General features: G+C 35.4%; 1 protein-coding gene across 12 annotated transcripts in view; it reads left to right on the forward strand.

Moving 5' to 3' along the window:
• ARPP21 (cAMP regulated phosphoprotein 21) overlaps window positions 1–18,090 on the forward strand; it is a 425,580-nt gene that overhangs the window by 77,524 nt on the left and 329,966 nt on the right. Inside the window, exon 1 of one of the 12 annotated variants that reach the window (XM_072940967.1) lies at window positions 5,649–5,906. The exons of the other annotated variants lie outside the window; for them this stretch is intronic. The gene's annotated coding sequence lies outside the window, so the exon portion shown is untranslated. Of the gene's footprint in view, window positions 1–5,648; window positions 5,907–18,090 lie in introns of those variants that run through there. 12 annotated transcript variants of the gene reach the window in all.

The following is an 18,090-nucleotide window of genomic DNA, read 5'->3' on the forward strand; positions in this document are numbered from 1 at the left end:
TCTGGGTCTTTGTGATTCCATATAAATTTTAGGATTATTTGTTCTAGTTCTGTGCAAAATGTCCTAGGTAATTTGATAGGGATTTCATTAAATCTGTAGATTACTCTGGGTAGTATGACCATTTTAACAATATTAATCCTTCTAATCCAGGAACATGGGATATCTTCCATTTCTTTAAGTCATCTTTGATTTCCTTAATCAATGTTTTGTAGTTCTCTGCATCTAAGTCTTTCACTTCCTTGGTCAGATTTATTCCTAAGTATTTTATTTATTTATTTATTTGGATGCAATTTCAAAAGGCATTGTTTCTAGTTGACTAGAAACAACTAGTTGAACTAGTTGTTTATTGTATTCTGTGATTTTTTTGTATTTCTGTGGTGTTGGTTGTAATTTAATTTGCATTTCTGTAAAGATTAGTGATGTCGAATATCTTCTTGTATGCTTACCGCTTATGTGTGTACCTTCTCTGGAGAAATGTCTGTTCAAATTCTTTGCCTATTTTTAAAAGAGATTTTGTTTTTGTAGTTGAGTCATAGGTGTTCTTTATATATTCTGTGTATTAGCCCTTTATCAGAGATATGATTTCCAAATATTTTCTCCTGCTCCATAAGTTGTTATCTCACATTCTTCATAATGTACTTTCAAGCACAAAGTTGTTAACTGTGAAGTCCAGTTTATCTTTCTTTTCTATCGAATAACTTTGAATAAATCAGGCATTAAATAGAAGATGTCATTGGGTACTTGTAGTTTCTACATTTGTTCAGCAACATTATTTTGAGGTTATTCTTCAAACTGCTTACCAAAAACTTCAGGCTTGTGTTAGAGTAACCCAAAATAATGTCAGGCTTTCCAGCCAGATAATCTAACATTTTTATACTTTTCTTTTATGCAGCAAACATTATTTAAGTATACCAATGGCTAAATACTGCATTAGACCCTAAGAGAAAACAAGAGATAAAAATATTTTCGATATTAGCCCTACTCTGAAGGAACCCACAGATTAGCAGAGGGAATGGATGCATAAAGAACCTCTCAAAAAGGAAAAAATGCTACCATTGACACGTTACAAAATACTAAAAGAACAGAAATAAGAAAGTAACGACATAATTAATTCCAATTGTTGGAGGAGGCAGAGACATGGCATTTAGACAGGATTTTAGGTTTACAAGATGGATGATAGGAAAAGAATATTTACTCTAAAGAGGCAAGCTTGATCCAGGTGTAGATCACTGCCCAGTTTGCATACTGGTAGCAGCAGTCTATCTGAAGCCTATCTGTACTCAAAAGCTACACTGTTAACAACTGTGTTCTGTTGTGCTTGTTACAAGTGAACCTTGCCCTCAACCCTATTGCACATCTAAGAAATTGCGAGCAAGGCTACCTGCTCATAGACAGGAGCCTTTGAAGCCCAAGCGAGACGTGGAACTCCTTTGAGAGAGACCTTAGATGTTATCACTGGCCTGTGAAAACTAATTCTTTTGGAAATATGTGACCACCTAAACCACAATTAAGCAATAAATTAATTCAGAACTTTGTACCACAAGTCAGCGTCTCTCCTCTCCCTGTTTCCCTTGGCGCCTGCGTTCTTCACGTGGGTAACGTGTACTTTCTACATTTCACTTAGGGCTCCCACCCCGGTAAGTCGCTGTTCTGCTCTGTAAGTTCGCTTTACCCCGTCCACGGTGCTGATGACACAGCATTAGATTTGCTGTTTGTTGTTTCCATAGCTCTGCTGGATGTGGGCTCTGCTAGAACAGTCCTTGAAAACTGGTCTGTTGTGTTGTAGGCCTTCAATGCAAATTTGTTTGATAAAGCCATGAACTAAAAATATTTCACCGCATTATTAACTGCTGAAGACAGTTGCAGGTCTCTTAGAGTTTTTATGCCTCTGTAGAAACACTTGTAACTTGTTCTCCTTTCTCCCTATTTTTTTTTTTCAAGTCTTCTTATTACCTTCTCATACTTTATGTCTTGGGATTTGATATTTTTTGGCCTTCTGTTGTTAAGTGTCCCTCTTTGCTTAAACATAATGAAAAGTGGGAGTTTTACAGAGTTTCTTGGACTATCCAGCTCAGGAACCTGGCTCATCTAGAATATGAATTTAGATTTTTAATGATGATTATGGAGTCTTTTCTCTCTTATGCTCACCATATACTCCTTTTATATTTTTGGAAATTTGATTCTGAAAAATTCTTCTTCTCTCCTGTCCTTTCATCTTATTAATAAACACTCACCTTTTGTTAGTCCAGTATACATTTATTTTTGACAGTAATGTGAAAAGTACTTTGGTTGATGACACTGGTGATTAAAAGGCAAGTAACTGGACATGCAGATGCTCTTCATGACCTTACTTTCACATGGGAACCAGATAAAACATTCACAAGCACAGTATGTGATAGAAAATATATATATATAATTCTTGGCCCCAGCCAGATTATTCTGAAGATATGATCCTGAGGAAGGAAAGTGAGTCACTTGACATGAGATATTTACCAAAAAGAAGAATGACAGAATAGGTGCTCTAGTTCGGGGAGTAAAAAAGGAGGGGCACTTTCCTTTTTTGCCCTAATCTTTCATATGTCTTCCTTTGTGGAGGCAACTACATTTCCTTGAGCAGACACTGTAGAGAACATTTCAAATAGGATAATATCTGTATGCTCATGGCAAAATATATATATATATATATGTCTATAGTTCACTTCCTGCTCTAGAATTCTTAATTTCATGCTAAATTTCTACTCTCCTTGTTGCTTCAGTTCACCTGTATTCTCATTGAGCTCAGCCTAACTGTAACTTGAACTTGGGTAATTCAGAACTTCAGTTCAGCTCGTTTCCATAATAGCTCACTTCTCCATCTATTCGGGAATCACCCACCAGAACACCTGGAAAGAAGGGTTTCTCCACTTTACTTGCCTGATTCAGAGTCAGTCTTCAGCTCCATGCTTTGGAAATACTAAAATCAATCCAAGCCATTTCTCCAGCATATACAGTAACATCCAAGGACTGTTCTCAACTGGAATTTCCAGTAAACATAGCCTGAGTCTTTCAACATTAAAAACAAAACAAAACGACATGACATTTGAATGTTAAAGGCAGAAACCATCTTTTCATTGCTCCTGGGTTTCTTGGTTATCAGTTTAGGTTTTTTAAAATTCTATACAATCTGCTCCTCAGAAATCAAGGTCCTATTTTCTTCTTCTTATTATGTTTTTTGACACACAAAGCACATCTCAAGTTTGATTTTTTTTTTCTGCATTTAAAGCCATAGTCCTCTAGTTCAACTTCATTTTCTAGCTGGATCCTGAAAGTGTCAAGAGAATATCTTTTCCAAGAAACAGGAATTCCTTAATCTTCCAACTTTTTAAAGAAATATTACATCTTCAGCCTGGAGATTCTTACTTTGTTTGCACAAAGAAATTCAGTTTTATTCCTGTTAGAGTAACAACTCAGTAAGTTGTTTTTTGTTGTTGCTGAAACCCAAAATTGAATGAATATAGAAAACCTCAGAATTAAATGTTTCTGTCAGAGAACATGTAACTGTATCTTGAAACCTTTAGGCTTAGAAAATACTCAGATAATATTTCACTTTGAGAAAACCTACTTTTTAATTCTCACGTTACATTGTAGTTACTTGTTTTATTTGGAATAAGTTGAAACATACCTTTCAGCGTTTCTGTTGGTTGTATCATAGGTATTCGCTTCAGACGTACTATGTATAACCTGTAACATAAATAGGAGAATAATTTAACAGAAGGCTGTAGTTCACATTTGGGTTAAGTAGAGTCTAGGAACCTAGGTCTGTCAAGCTACACATCTTTAACAGAGAAAAACAACCTAACCAAGTATATTTCAAGAAAACAACTAAAGGGGTAGAATAGATGCTTAGAATTCACCGTTATTCCACTTCTTCCCCTTTTCCGCCTTACCTACATCTCCACGCTGTTGCTCATGCTTTAACACAGAAATAATGAACTCACCATACTATGTGCAGTTCCTAAATGTGCAGATTTTGCTAGTCTGACATGGCACCGCTCTGTTTTACCTGAGCCCCAGGCAGCAAGAAGGTTGAAGAGAGAAAGAAGATGCACCCTCAGGTTGAATGGATGGAGCACTCTCATGCCTGAATCTTTGCTATTATCTATAACAAATGCAACTTGTGCTCTTCATCCCTAATTCTTCTTTTAAATGAAGCACAATACCAAAGAGCTATTTTTAAAGAACTGTTGCTGGCCAGTTAGCAACATGTTAAAGGAATCCATCATTTTAAGCATTTCAGAGTGCTGAGTGATGCCCTGTCTTGCCTCTTGAAGCATGGATAATACACAGAATGCTGACGAGAAACCCTGCCAATCTGGTACCGCCAGATGGTTGGGAGATAGGAATTTATCAGTTGGATTGCTACCTTTACCAAATACATCATACTTCTGCTGGTCATTTTTCTCCTTATAATATGCCTCATTAAGTGAACATTTTTAAAGATGCTTGGATAAAAGTGTGCATAAGCTGGTCTCTAGGTGTCCTGATTGACTTGCCTCAGCTTCCCCATGAGTCTGACTTTTGCTTGGGGATTTTCTCAGGTCCTTGGACACTCCACTTCTTTTAGACATGAATAGCACATGTGTGTCCTCTTAGGAAAAGTTGGGGAATATAAGATTGATTTTGGAACATTAAATTCATCTTCTCATGCAGTGTCATTGAGTTAAACCCTTTGATATCTTTATGCCCCAGATCGGGTATAGCTATAAATAGCTGTGGTTAGCTTTTGCATATATGGGATTCAAGAGATTTTGTTAACAGCTAAGTTGAGGTAAGTTGTAAAATTTCAAATAAACTAAATGCAATGCAGTCGTACCATATAATTACATTACTATTATTATCCTATTACCAAATAATTAAGTGACATAAAGTGACAGTGGCATAAATTAAAGTTCCTATTTGTAGCTTAATGTACCACATGCCCTCATTCAGTAAGAGATGGATGAAAGTGAAATTGAACTTTGAAATATTATGGCTATTAGCTTTCATCATGGAATGTGAAGAGCTGACCATCACACATCCAGCTGAACTAGATGATGAACTTTCTTCTAAATCTAGTTCCACAGCTTTGAATTCAATTTTTCCAAAAATTTGATTTAAATAACTGATGAGAATTTTGGACCCCTGATAGCATCAGTTATTTTCCTGGAGCACTAAAGATAAGTCATTAAGGTCAGTTAATGGTGGAGCATCTTGGGATGAACAACAGTGGGGAGCAGTTGTCAGTCCTAAGTCTGATGGACCTGTAGGGAGAGGGAGTTGGTACAGCACAGAGAGCTGTAAGGCTGGGCTCCTGGTGGGGCATGTGGCCTGTGAGAAGGAGATACACCCAGAGCCAATCCATGACTCAGGAGGAAGAGATCCATGGGGCAGGATACCCAAAACTATTTCTCTTCCTTGTCCTGATCATCTCTTTGTGCCTCCCATAGACTGGACACATCCTGAAATCAGACAACAAGGACTGAAGTTTTGGGTCAGACGCCCAGGTCACAGAATAGAGTGGGGACATAGGAATGGTAGAGTAGATAATTGCAAGTTGCTAAGAGAGTAAATTCTAAAAGTTACAAAAATTCTAAATTCTAAGAGTTACATCACAAGAAAAAAATGGTAACTGTATGAGGTGATGGATGCTAACTAAACTTATTATAATAATCACTTTGCAATACATACCTATGTTAAGTAATTATGCCATACACCTTAAATATATACTGTTGTGTGTCAGTTATATCTCAGTAAAATTGGGAAGAAATAGAAAAGAAGGGAAAAAAAGTAGATTCTGTGTGGCAGACTATTACCTCGACTCAAGGACTGGGCCGATTCATAACAGCAGATGGGGCTGGCATGCTTCCTTCCCCATTGTAGTCATGAAGGTAAATTTTGTCTGATTTACTTATTACTGTTTATAGAAATTCCATTCATAGAAATGCAAAGCTGACTTCTGTTGTACAGGCCACATATTCTGTAAGCAAAAATAGGGTTACATCAACAGCTTCAAAGTAGATTTTTTTATACAACCCACCTAAATATCCATTCTGCAGTATCTCCATATCTGTTGAAGTAGCTCCTACTTTATAATATGTGAGAGCTTATCAGGACTAGACTGAGTCAAATGCACTCACATCAGAGGTACAATTTTAAAGGGTAGTACAATCTCAGTAATCAAGGTAATTAATGTCTTCATGCAATACCTTAGTGCAGTATTTTCAGTTACCAAAAGCAATGCAAAAACCCATAATAAATAATCACAATTTTAAATGAAGGTATAATCCAATTCTGCCCTTAGCAATGTTGCCTCACTTGCCTTCCCCTAAATCTTGTCCAGAGGCACAAATAGCTTTCTTCTTCTTTCCCCCAAACTGCACTGTCATGGCAAAAGTTTATTCTAAGTAAGAAACTAAAACACACATGAGACAGGAAGGAGCACAAATAAATACAAGATAGAGAAAGGATAAGATCAATTTTAAAGAAAAGTGACATTAGATTATAGCCTAATAGACAGAAGATTTATGAACAGCATCCCAGAAAGAGTCAAAGCTGAGTCACAAATGTAGAATCAAAAAAGTTTCAGCAAATGTGAAAAAGAAATCAGACATCAACGAATGTAAGAGCAAGGAAAATCTGACAGGAGTATATGCCTATTTGGGGAGTTTTTCCTAAATTATTTTAAGCTAAAAAGTACGCTTTTGTTTCACTCTGTTTTATAGAAGTAGGGCATTTTCATTGTTAAAAATTCAAATAATTGAAGAGACATATGATGAAAACTTCAAAAGAAAAAGCAAGTGATGAGAGAGATGGACCAGGATAAATAAATAGGACAAGAAATGCTACACAAACAAGAGAATAAAGAGAATAAGAAAGAAAATCTTAATTTGATAGATTCTAGGCTTGTTGCATAAGTAAAAAGTAAGAACAGAGTAGAAAGGAAAGTAGCAAATAGAAAGCAAGAAAAACATCTTAAAAATTAACATTGTAATTGCCAAAATCATTTAAAATATTTAAGACACGGGTTGAATAAATGCATTTTTGGAGCTAGCAATTAAATTATTTATCTGGAAGGTAAATTCAGTCATATTCTCAGAATCCAGATGACAAAAAGGCAAGGAGAGCTTGTCAGAGTAATTCAGATGAGCTGCCGTGTGAAAGAACTGGGCCTAAAACTCAGCTCCTGTAAGTCAGCTCTTCTGGACCACTCTTCTCTAATTCAGGCCTCAGGAAGCCAAACTTCTTCCATCGTTGGCTCACTGTCTTATGGCTTCCATGTTGCATTGGCCTTTGCCAGTGACATCAACTTGTACCAGAAGTGACACACTCAACTTCATTAACTTCCCATCAACCACAACTAGTCATGTAAACCCTAACTACATCAAAGAGCTGTTGGGACATGACCTTTCACTGTTTACTGTGTTGTGTTGGAAAATGAAACGGTTTAGTGACCATGTGACCTTGTATCTGCCACAGGAGGTACATAACTTGAAAGGAGAATTTAGAGGTTTGGGGAAGTATCTGAATAATCCATCAACCATCTAATAAGAATTCTACCTGGAGAAGGGCAGAAACAAATGAAAAGAAGAAACCATAAAATGAATTAGAAGGAAAGTGTTCTGGAGTGAAGAAGCAATCATTTAATTGAGGTGACATGTTGAACGGAGAGCAGGATTAATGAGCAGGATTAATTGTCCACATGTACATGCACTGAAATTCCATAACCTCAGAGACAAAGCAGAACTTCTGAAAGCTCCCAAAGGGCAGCAGAAAGGTATTCACAAAGAAAAGCCTATGTAGACAAACATCCATTTTGTCAAAAACAGTGAGTATAGAAAGGAATGTAAAAAATATCCTAAAATTCTAGAGGGGGGAAATCACATATAAACCTAGCATTCTATCCCCAATCAAATGTGAGGACAAAATAAAGATGTTTTACCTATCAAAGACATTAGGAATTTCATGATCAAAGTACACTTTATCAACACATTGACCAGGATGTCACTTTAGCAAAAGTAAAAGAAATGTAACATAGGGAATGACATGGACCAAAATAAACAATGACAATTGAGCATGAAACAGAATAGGAAAGCTAGAAAACACTAAAATGTAATCTTACACATTAAACTACAAGTGTAATCACGTTGATTAACTTCAAGAGCGTCTAGGATATCAAGCTTCATTTTCTTCTACATGATTTCACCTACACGATTTCATTGTTTTATGAATGAGATATACATGTCCTTAATCATTATATTATGAATTCTATTACTGTTTTTTTGAAAATCAAAATACAGGCAAAGCACAGATAATTCATTGTATTTAACAGACAAGAATGTATGTGTATAAACCTTAACACAAAGTACCATACTTAAAGTAATTAGAGAGGGAGAGGTGGAGGAGATAATGTCTTTCTTTTCTATAATAGCAGGAAATTAGTAGGTACTTTCCAAGTTTGATAAATCAAGAAATAGGCATTCAAGTTTAGTGTTTAATCCTAGAAATGTCAACCTTTGCAAGAAACACAAACATTAATCATATATTCAGTATATTGCTGGTGGAGATTGGATGGGAGAAAGTGGAAAAATGGGAAGCAATGTATGAATAGATTTTCTAAACAGGGAGCTAATAAAGCTTGTCTAGAAAACAAGAACGAGAAATGGAGGTGTACATATATGATGTTAAAATGGTAACCAAAGGGAGACTAGAACCAGAATTTTGACTATTTTTTTTAGGAAATGGGATTAAAGGAAAGGTTTTTTTTTAATTATACAAAAAATTTAGGATTTATATAAAGTCTATTTTAAGATTCTCTTAAGCCAGATAAAGAATATTTGAATAAGTGGTATAAAAGGTCTAATTTGGTGCTAGAAAATATTCACATTTTAAAAAGTAGTACTCAACACTTAATTAATCAATTAATGTTATTTTAACTACTAAAACTGATTGTAAATTATATAGAAAATCATACATAGTAAGAATGCCCTGAAGCAAGGTATGTCCTACCAGGTAATGAAATCTGTTATAAAGTTGCAGTTAAAAGAATGTGTTAATATTTCAGGAAGACACTCTTTAAAACACAAAATAAAACACAGAAATAGACTCAAGTAAATATGAAGATATAACATAAAATGGGATTTGTAATTCAAATCGAATGGAAGGAAATGGGTTAATTAACAAACTGAGGTACAAAAACCGGAGAGCAATTAAAGCCAATTTACCTTATTTCTTGTTCCAAGATAAAATTTTAATAAACAATGATTTATGAGAGCATGAAAATACTAAAAGAAAATGTGTCAGAACTCAGAAGGCATAGCAAAGTGAGAAAGTGAAAGATGACCACCTTGTTTTTTAAATATAAAGCATTAACCACAAAGTCGAAAGACAGATGATGAAATGGGAAAGTGGTTTTCAACACATACCTTACAGAGGGTTAATTATAGCTTTATATTTATAATCACACATATTCCTTGACGTTAATAAGGAACAACAACTCATCTCAAGAAAAAATGGGGAAAAGATATGAAAAGGCATTTCACAGAAAGTAAGGTAAATACAGGAATTCATATAAATATATAAAAATAATTTCAATGCAGTCATAATTAAACAAATGTATTTTACATTAACAATGAAATATCACTTTTTACTAAAGAGGTTGGCAAAATATAAAATGTTGATTATGTAAGTGCTGCCAGGTGTGGACAGACTAATTCTTTCATCCAGTTTCAGTGAGAGTATAAATTTTACTTGGAAATTTAGCATTGTTTATCAGAATTTTAAATGTGACTCCCTTTGACCCAAATTTTGCTTCTAGGATCTCTCTTAGAGTAACATGTTTTGTGTGAAAGGCTAGATGTTTTTAGGAGAAGGGTACTCTGTTCATTTTAAACCAATCTAATGTAATTTTATCTTTTAGTACAATCATATTTATTTAGGTCTTATTCCTTAACCAAACCAATGCACGTATTTCCTGAAGAGTGTTAAGTCAGGGCTGGGGTGGGATGAGGAGGTAATTTGGCATTTTCTTACTGCCAGTGACTTCAGAAAATTCACTCTTAGCAGTAAAAAACATTCTCTGTTAAACAGCTAGAAGATGAGGATCGTCCTAGACATTATATATATATGGTTTCCAGTTCTTCTATTCACTCATCAGAGTAGATAATCTTATTTGCATTATGAAGGAAAGTTTGGACACCAAAGGGGAAGAGAGAGGACCAGATAACATGGTGGCATATTTGGTATAAGAAAGGAGTGGAGAGAATTTGCATTCCTGCCATGGCTAATGTCTATTTCTTAGCCTGGGGAGAAGAACTCACTATCACCTTATGTTAATCTTCAGGTCAATGCAGTTAGTTTCACCCTGAGAAAAACTGCTGTCTTTAAATTTGTATAACTTAACACCAGAAGCCAGAAGTCAGCAGAAGTTAAATTTAAATTTGTAGAAGTATTCTCTTAATCGTCTTGCAGTGTAAGAAAGATAAGCTTAGAGACTCTACTTTGAAGCCAGACAGAAGAAAATTCTCCTGACCAAGTTTGCTCAGTGCAGTGGAATATTTACATGAAGGAGATTGGTTAATTCCTATTTATGAAAGTCTGGGTACCAATTAGGATTCTTACAGCCACAAATATCTGAAAATCCAACAGACATGGCTTAAAGAAATAGAAATTTTATAGCCTCATATAACAAAAAATGGAGAAGCAGACTAAGTCCAGGAGCAGTTAATAAGTTGATTCAATGATGTCAAGGCTTCTGATCAATTTCTCAGCAACCTTCTCCTCAGGGAGTAAGGTGGCTGCCAGCCAGTAGGCATCATATTCTAGAAAAGGAAAAGGAATCATACATTTGTGTTTCTCCTTAAGAGTGAAAATAACTTCCCAGTAGCCCTCATAACATGTTTTTGTGTGTGTGTCTCATTGACCAGGGGTGTATTTCATGTTTATATCAAAATACTATACCTAAATATTGTATCAAAATAAGTCACTGGCCAAGTTTCAGGAATCTTCACAGGCAGTTCAGTTTAATCAACATTCAATGTATGCGTTTGAAGAGAAGCCCAGAAAACACGTGAGACTAAGCCTGAACAACCAGAGTCTGCAAAATTAGTATCGAATCACATTTCTTTTTTAATGCAGAAGAGCGAGGGATGACTCCTCAAAACTTCTTAAAATTAAGTTTTATGTTTCCAATTCATTTCTAATACAAGTTCTGGTCTTAAGTTTTCAAAATCGACACATTCCTTTCACATTATGTTGGTAATTAACTCTTACAATGATATATCTTATAAATATTTTTAAATTATGTAATTGGTTTTCTAATTCTGATTTCTATACCAATGGGACTAAGATTGTTGGCACAGTCCCCAAATTAACCACGGTTAAATACAAAAGTCACTCTCATCGCTGAGATGACACCACATCTTGTAAATTTCTCATTTCAGTAAATAATTAAATAATATTAATCAGCCTTTTTGTTCACTCCTTTTTCAAATGAAGTTTTAAATTCAGGTGCTTCTACAGTCTCAGTTAATTTCAAAACCTCGGGCCTGAAGAAGCCTAGTAATTTGGAGGGGGAAAAAAATCCCTCTATGGATTTATTTTATTTCTACTGATTGAAATATATTGGTTTTTAGAGGAAATGTCTTTTGCTTCCAAATTATGTACATTGTGCAGCCTCTGTGTGTATTTTCCAAGTGATTTAAATGAATCTGAATCAGCTCATTAGGTTCCAGACTGGTACTGAACATAATGACTCATTCCTAAATTAATATTGTCTACCCTGAACTACTCCTGTCTAAATCACTTTAATCACTGGAAAGATTCATATTTTTCAAAAGGACAGCCACATTCAAATGAATCCTGCAACAGTTCATTAGGTAATGATGTCATTTATGGTCCCTGGGTCAGCAACTGTGCTCTTGCTTGGCTTTAAAAATGGACTGACTGTGAGCAGATAAACAGGTACTTTGTATGCGTTTGACGTTCGTACATGCACAGAAGGGAGGCATTGTGCTGGCATGAAATATTTCAGTTTGGGACATTGCTATGTCTCAGATTCAGCCTCATTTCTTTCCTTTTCTTATCTTAGCAGCTTTACAGGACACATGTTCCTGTCTTTCAGAAGCAGTTCATGTGTCAGATGCTTTGTCACATGTCACTGACACCAGCACTTTAAAACGGAGGTTTTAACTGGACTCTAGCTTGAGCACAGTACAAAGCACGCTGTTACAAAGAATGTCGTATTTGATATTCAAATGAAAGCTACTTCAGGAAGATCCTGGAAGCAATAGACCTGATTGCAGTCCTATGGAATAGCAGACAAACAATCTCAGACTTCCTTCTCCTACTGTCCCTTGAAATTAAGAACAACAATAAAGGACCAAATGGGAGTTGTTAGCATCTTAGCACATTGATGAGTAATCTTTGAAATCACCGTGTTGAGTGGTTCTTGAATGTGTATCCAGGAATAAATGGCAGGCTAATTCCACATGAATCCAGGGGAAAAGTCCCTTGTCTGCTCCTGGGAGGTTCTCCTTCAAGTGAGATGACGAAACTACTGACTTGTCTAAGTTCCCAGTGCCCGAAAAAAGACAAGAACTTGAACTGTGGTCTTAATAGTGGGTTCACTAATGTACTAATCTATTAAATCATTCAAAAGCATTTAGTATGTAAACTGTCTATCTGAATCTAATGTAATCTTTACAACAATTCTGTGAAGTAGTTTTGATCCTCTTTTACAGATAAGAGCATTTAGAGATGTCAGGTAACCTTCTAACACCTTAGAATGCGTAAGGAATAGAAATGGGATTCAAACCCAGGTCTGTCTGATATTAAACAATTCCCGTTTCTCTATTTTCCGTTAGTTCCCTTGTTGCCAAGATGGGGAAAGGTAGAGTGGAAGATGCAAAAGGTCCAGAAACCATTACTTGTACACAAGGGGCCTCACCCAATATTCCAATGGTCCATTGCTATGTAACAAATTATTCTAAAACATGGTGGCATAAAACATCCATATTCTTATGCTAACATATTATGTGAACCAACAATTTGGACAGAACACAGGACAGGCGATACCTGCTCCATGACTTCTGGGATCTCAAAGCTGGAAGACTCAAAGCGTGAGGTGGCTTAGTAGCTAGGGATAAGAATCGCTTTGGGTTCTCTTCATTACGTGTTTGATGATTGATGCCAGCAATCGGCTGGGAGCTGAGCTGGAATTCTCAGCTGTGATACCTACATGTTGCCTTTCCATGTGGCCAGGGTTTGCTTGAAGCATGGTGGCTGTGTTCATGAGGGAGCTTTTCAGGAGAACGAGGAAGAAGCTGAATCACCTTTTTATGACCCAGCCTAGGAAGCCAATCCATTTCACTTCTGCTTGGGTCACAAGCCTACCTAAATTCAAGAGGAAGGAATGTATAGACACATCTCCCAGTGAATGGAGGGTCAAAGTGGCATTGAGAAGCATGAGGGCTAGGAGTTAATGTTATGGTCATCTTCTGCCACACCCTCTACCTGAATAAAATCATGTAGAGAAGCCATTAGACCAGAGAGAATGTGAGTGACCAAATGCTACAGATATTTCCATAGGCTTACTGATAAAAGGCCCCTGGTAAAACTCTAGAACAGAATTTCATTTCATTTTATTTTTTATTGAAGTATAGTCAGTTTACAATGTTGTGTTAATTTCTGGTGTACAGCATAGTGATTCAGTTATATATATATTACTTTTCATATTATTTGTATTATAAACTGTTACAAGCTATTGAATATAGTTCCCTGTGCAATACAGTATAAATTTGTTATTTATCTATTTTATATAGAGTAGTTAGTATCTGCAAACCTTAACTCCCAATTTATCCCACCATCCTCCCTTCCTGCCCCAGTAATCATAAGTTTGTTTTCTATGTCCGTGAGTCTGTTTCTGTTTTGTAAATAAGTTCCTTTGTGTCAGTTTTTTTTTAGATTTCACATATAAGTGATATCATATGGTATTTATCTTTCTCTTTCTGGCTTACTTTACTTAGAATGACATTCTCCAGGTCCATCCATGTTGCTGCAAATGGCATTATTTTATTCTTTTTAATGGCTGAGTAGTATATATACAACTTCTTTATCCAGTCATCTGTCAATGGACATTTAGTGGAATGGAATTTTAAGCAGCACATTTAAATTGCTATGCAGGTGAGCAGGTAGCTATTTTTCATGTGATCCTTTTCTTTCAATCAGGGAGTTTTTCTTGATTCTGTACACTCTTGTGCACAGAGCAAAATATCTCAAGTAATTCTAGGTTTCCTTAGGCAGAAGAGTTGCCCATGTTTCTTTATATCGAATAGAAAAAATAATTTGAGGAAAGACAGTCTTATGTGTTGCAAAGGAAAAGCCCACATGAATGTGTGGAATGCCAGTGCTATCTGAGAGAACACAGTATTAAAAACCATAAGAAATGGATTCAGCTACAAACTTGTTTTGTAATAACTTTTTTAAAACATTTTTATTGAGTTATAGTCATTTTACAATGTTGTGTCAAATTCCAGTGTAGAGCACAATTTTTCAGTTACACATGAACACACATATATTCATTGTCACATTTTTTTTCGCTGTGAGCTGCCATAAGACCTTGTTGTTTTGTAATAACTTTTGATTAGTTTTTTTACATAGCTCACAATTAGATTAAGATGTGAACCCCAGAGATATTTCTATAGTGTGATTCTAAGTGCAGCTAATGCATTTTCTCCTCTTTTAGGGATGATTAAAATAGAAATTAAAATCTCTTTTCAACCTGCCACAGCTCCAAAGTTATCCAGGCTATTTTTTGTTCACTCTGCCAACTGGAACAAGAGTGACAAAATATAAAACATCTATAGGGACCTAAGACGTGTTGGTGGTAAGAAAAGTATCTGGTGAGAAGCAGGAACATTCTTTAGACAATGAGTGTGCCCATCCAAAGGGATGAATATGTGGGATGTGTATGTGTGAGAAAGAGAGAAAATAATCACCGAGATGCAGTGGGAGTTCTGCCAAAGTGGAGTGGACGTTCTCATTCTAAAGAGGATGCTAATCATTCAGCTGCCTTGTGGGAAAATGACCCCAGTGTTTCCTGATATACTGAAAGTTTTAAAGAAGCTGGAAATACAGATTTTAACTAAAAATTATACCAATTTTTAAAATATTGATGGCAAATTCATTTTCTATAGCATACTCTAGGAGGGGAGGGCGTTCCTTCTTATTCTCATCTCAGTAAAATTCTTTGAACAAGGGTCTATTTCTTTTACTTTCTCCTCTTTTAGAAATGATCACCTCACTGTGTTTGGAATCCTTCATGTATAAATCAATGTCTTAATCGTGAAATGTCTTAAGGGTGGGACCGACTGTATGTTATTCAGTCGTGTATCACTGCCAACCAACATAAATCTGGCGCCAATATGTTCCTAGTAAAGAATGAAAAAAAATATTAGTATGTGTTTCAAAGTTAGATGACTTATCCAACTTAATCTAATTCCTAAATGTCAAGGAATCGTCTTCAAGCCTGAAATAACCAAGAATAGTGAATTGTATGAGTCAATCTTTGTTTCTTGGTTATCCCTGATGGAACATAACATATAGTCAGTTGGTCCAGCTGGGTTGAAGTAAATTTGCTTTTCTAATTTTTAATTTCTGAAAAATAATGTATAAATGCATCCTCATTGAAAAAGATTCAAAGAAAAAGACTTAGACATGCTGATACATCAGAGTCTCCCTTCTACTTCCCCAGCCCCAACCCCTTTTTCAGGGACAATCGTTGCTTGCATTTAGGTGTGTCCCTTTCTACTTTTTTCTCTGTGCGTCTGCAGGCTCATGTCTGCATCGCATTGATAAAATATCCACATGAATCACTCTAATATTGTTCTGAGATCATCGTTTCACAAGTTTTAAAAGTTTCCACTTCTAAGTGGAAAACTGTTGAATTGATAAGTGTTGAACTGCTTTCCTTTCAGTACGTATTCTTTTCTGAGATTGTATAGTCTCTCATATTGCCATGTATTTAAAAAATCATTTCCATATTGATAAAGTATTTAAGCTTTTCTGAGTATTACACTTACAAATAGACCCGCAGTAACAAATCTTACACATGTATCTAGGCATGTGAATGTGTTTATATGATACCTTTCTAGATGCGTTGTTGGTTTAAAGGAATAAATCCTTTAAAATATTCAATTCACTAAATATTAAATTTCAGTTGCCAGAGCTAACGAACATCCCTTTTAAAAGCTTAACAAATTTAATATCCCACTGTAAGTAGATGAGAATCTCTGCTTGCTCACCTTCTAGTCAATACAGACATCATCACGGCTTATGAATTTTTTTAATTTAATGAGTGAGAACCCACAATTTGTTATCAATTTATCTTTCTCTGAATGCTAGTGATTTTAGGGATAGGTTAATACACTGCTGAGCACTTTTTTTTTTCTCTCTTTGTAAATTACCTGTTCCTATTGTTGAATTATTGACGGGCTCTTTTATTGATTTTTGTTACTTTTTATATATTGTACATATTAAGCCATTATTTCTTAAATATATTTAAAGTGTTTCATCCTACCTATACACTTGGCTTTAAATTAAAATTTTAATTTATGTAGGTTAAAATGAGAGAATTAATGTCCGTCTATCTCTAACACTTACACAAGCTACTTAATCTCTCTGCGTCTTAATTTCCTCAATTAAAAATGGTAATAACCGTACTATTTGGGCCTTCTGAATGCTGAGCAGATACAATGTGTTAATACACATAAATCAGGTAGTACTGTGCCTGGCGCACATAAGCAGTCAGTAAATATGAAATGTTATAATTTCAGTGAAGAACCCTGCTTAGTATTCATCAGTAACCCTTCAGTTCTCATATCTTGTTTATCACATTTGTGTTGGTGTTCATAAATGATCCTGACTTATAGTTGTGTTCTATACTGAGTTTTATGAATCCTGTCAATCTCATAGCGTCAACTGAGCAAGGCAACATATTTCATCAATATTTTTGTTCCAGAAAGGAGGAGGCAGGGATTGATGTTTGAAGGTGACTCAGTTGGTCCCAGAGGTTCTCGATTCCACCATCTATTTAGGAAACATTCCACAGCTGGATAAACACATCCATAGCCCCAGCCCGACTTTTCCAGTCAATGCTAGTGACAAACGTTTGTAAGCCTGAGAGATGATGCAAGAAAGTTGAAGCTATCATAACTGCCTTTCATTCTTCAACATAAAAATATTTCTCCTGAGTGAGTAGAACATAACTTGTCCAATATAAAGGCTTTGGATGAGGTCAGAATTCATTGCCAAAGTCCCACCACTTTGACTCTTATCATTTGTCATTCACTCCCAGCCATACAAACTGCTTGGGATGGAAAATATAGATGTGCAGCATTATGTGGTCACAATAAAAAAAACTCAAGAGATCTAGCCATTAAAGTAAGTTCCACAATATATCTTTATTTTGATGAAAACACTTACTCTGAAAATGAGGTTGATCTATTTCTATGTCAATAGAATAGAAGGGGAACTCAGAGAAGACACTGCACAATATTAAAGCCAGGCAAAAGAAAAATCATTGAATAGAGCCCCTTTTGAAAAAGGGGGAAATATGGAAGTAAATGCTGACCAACTAATAGTTCTTGATTAATGGCATTTGTAATATTGGTGAAAGAAAGAAGCAGAATAAGGGGAGATGGAGTAAAAGACAGTGGAGGAGACAATATTTGGAAAATATTGATAAAGGGAAGAAAAATGGAAATGAAAAGATGAAGAAGAATCAGAAAATAACTCATAAACTCAGGGCATTTATCTTTATTTTTTTCTCCAGTCATTCATACAAATACATAGCATGTTTTCATTTTATTTTATTCTTCTCTTTTATTTAATTACACCACTCCTTGAGGTCTGCATTCTTTCTGATTAATAACCATTATTCAAAACATATTTTAGAGGGAAAGATCTTAACTGAATATAGTGGGAAAATAATGCTTGCAAATTTATCTTCCAAGTTTATGCCTGACTTTTTCTGTCTCAAAGCAAAAACTCCATATAGAATCAGCATACCATAATATT

This window comes from Vicugna pacos, chromosome 17 (assembly GCF_048564905.1).
Source record: "Vicugna pacos chromosome 17, VicPac4, whole genome shotgun sequence".
NCBI lineage: Eukaryota > Metazoa > Chordata > Mammalia > Artiodactyla > Camelidae > Vicugna > Vicugna pacos.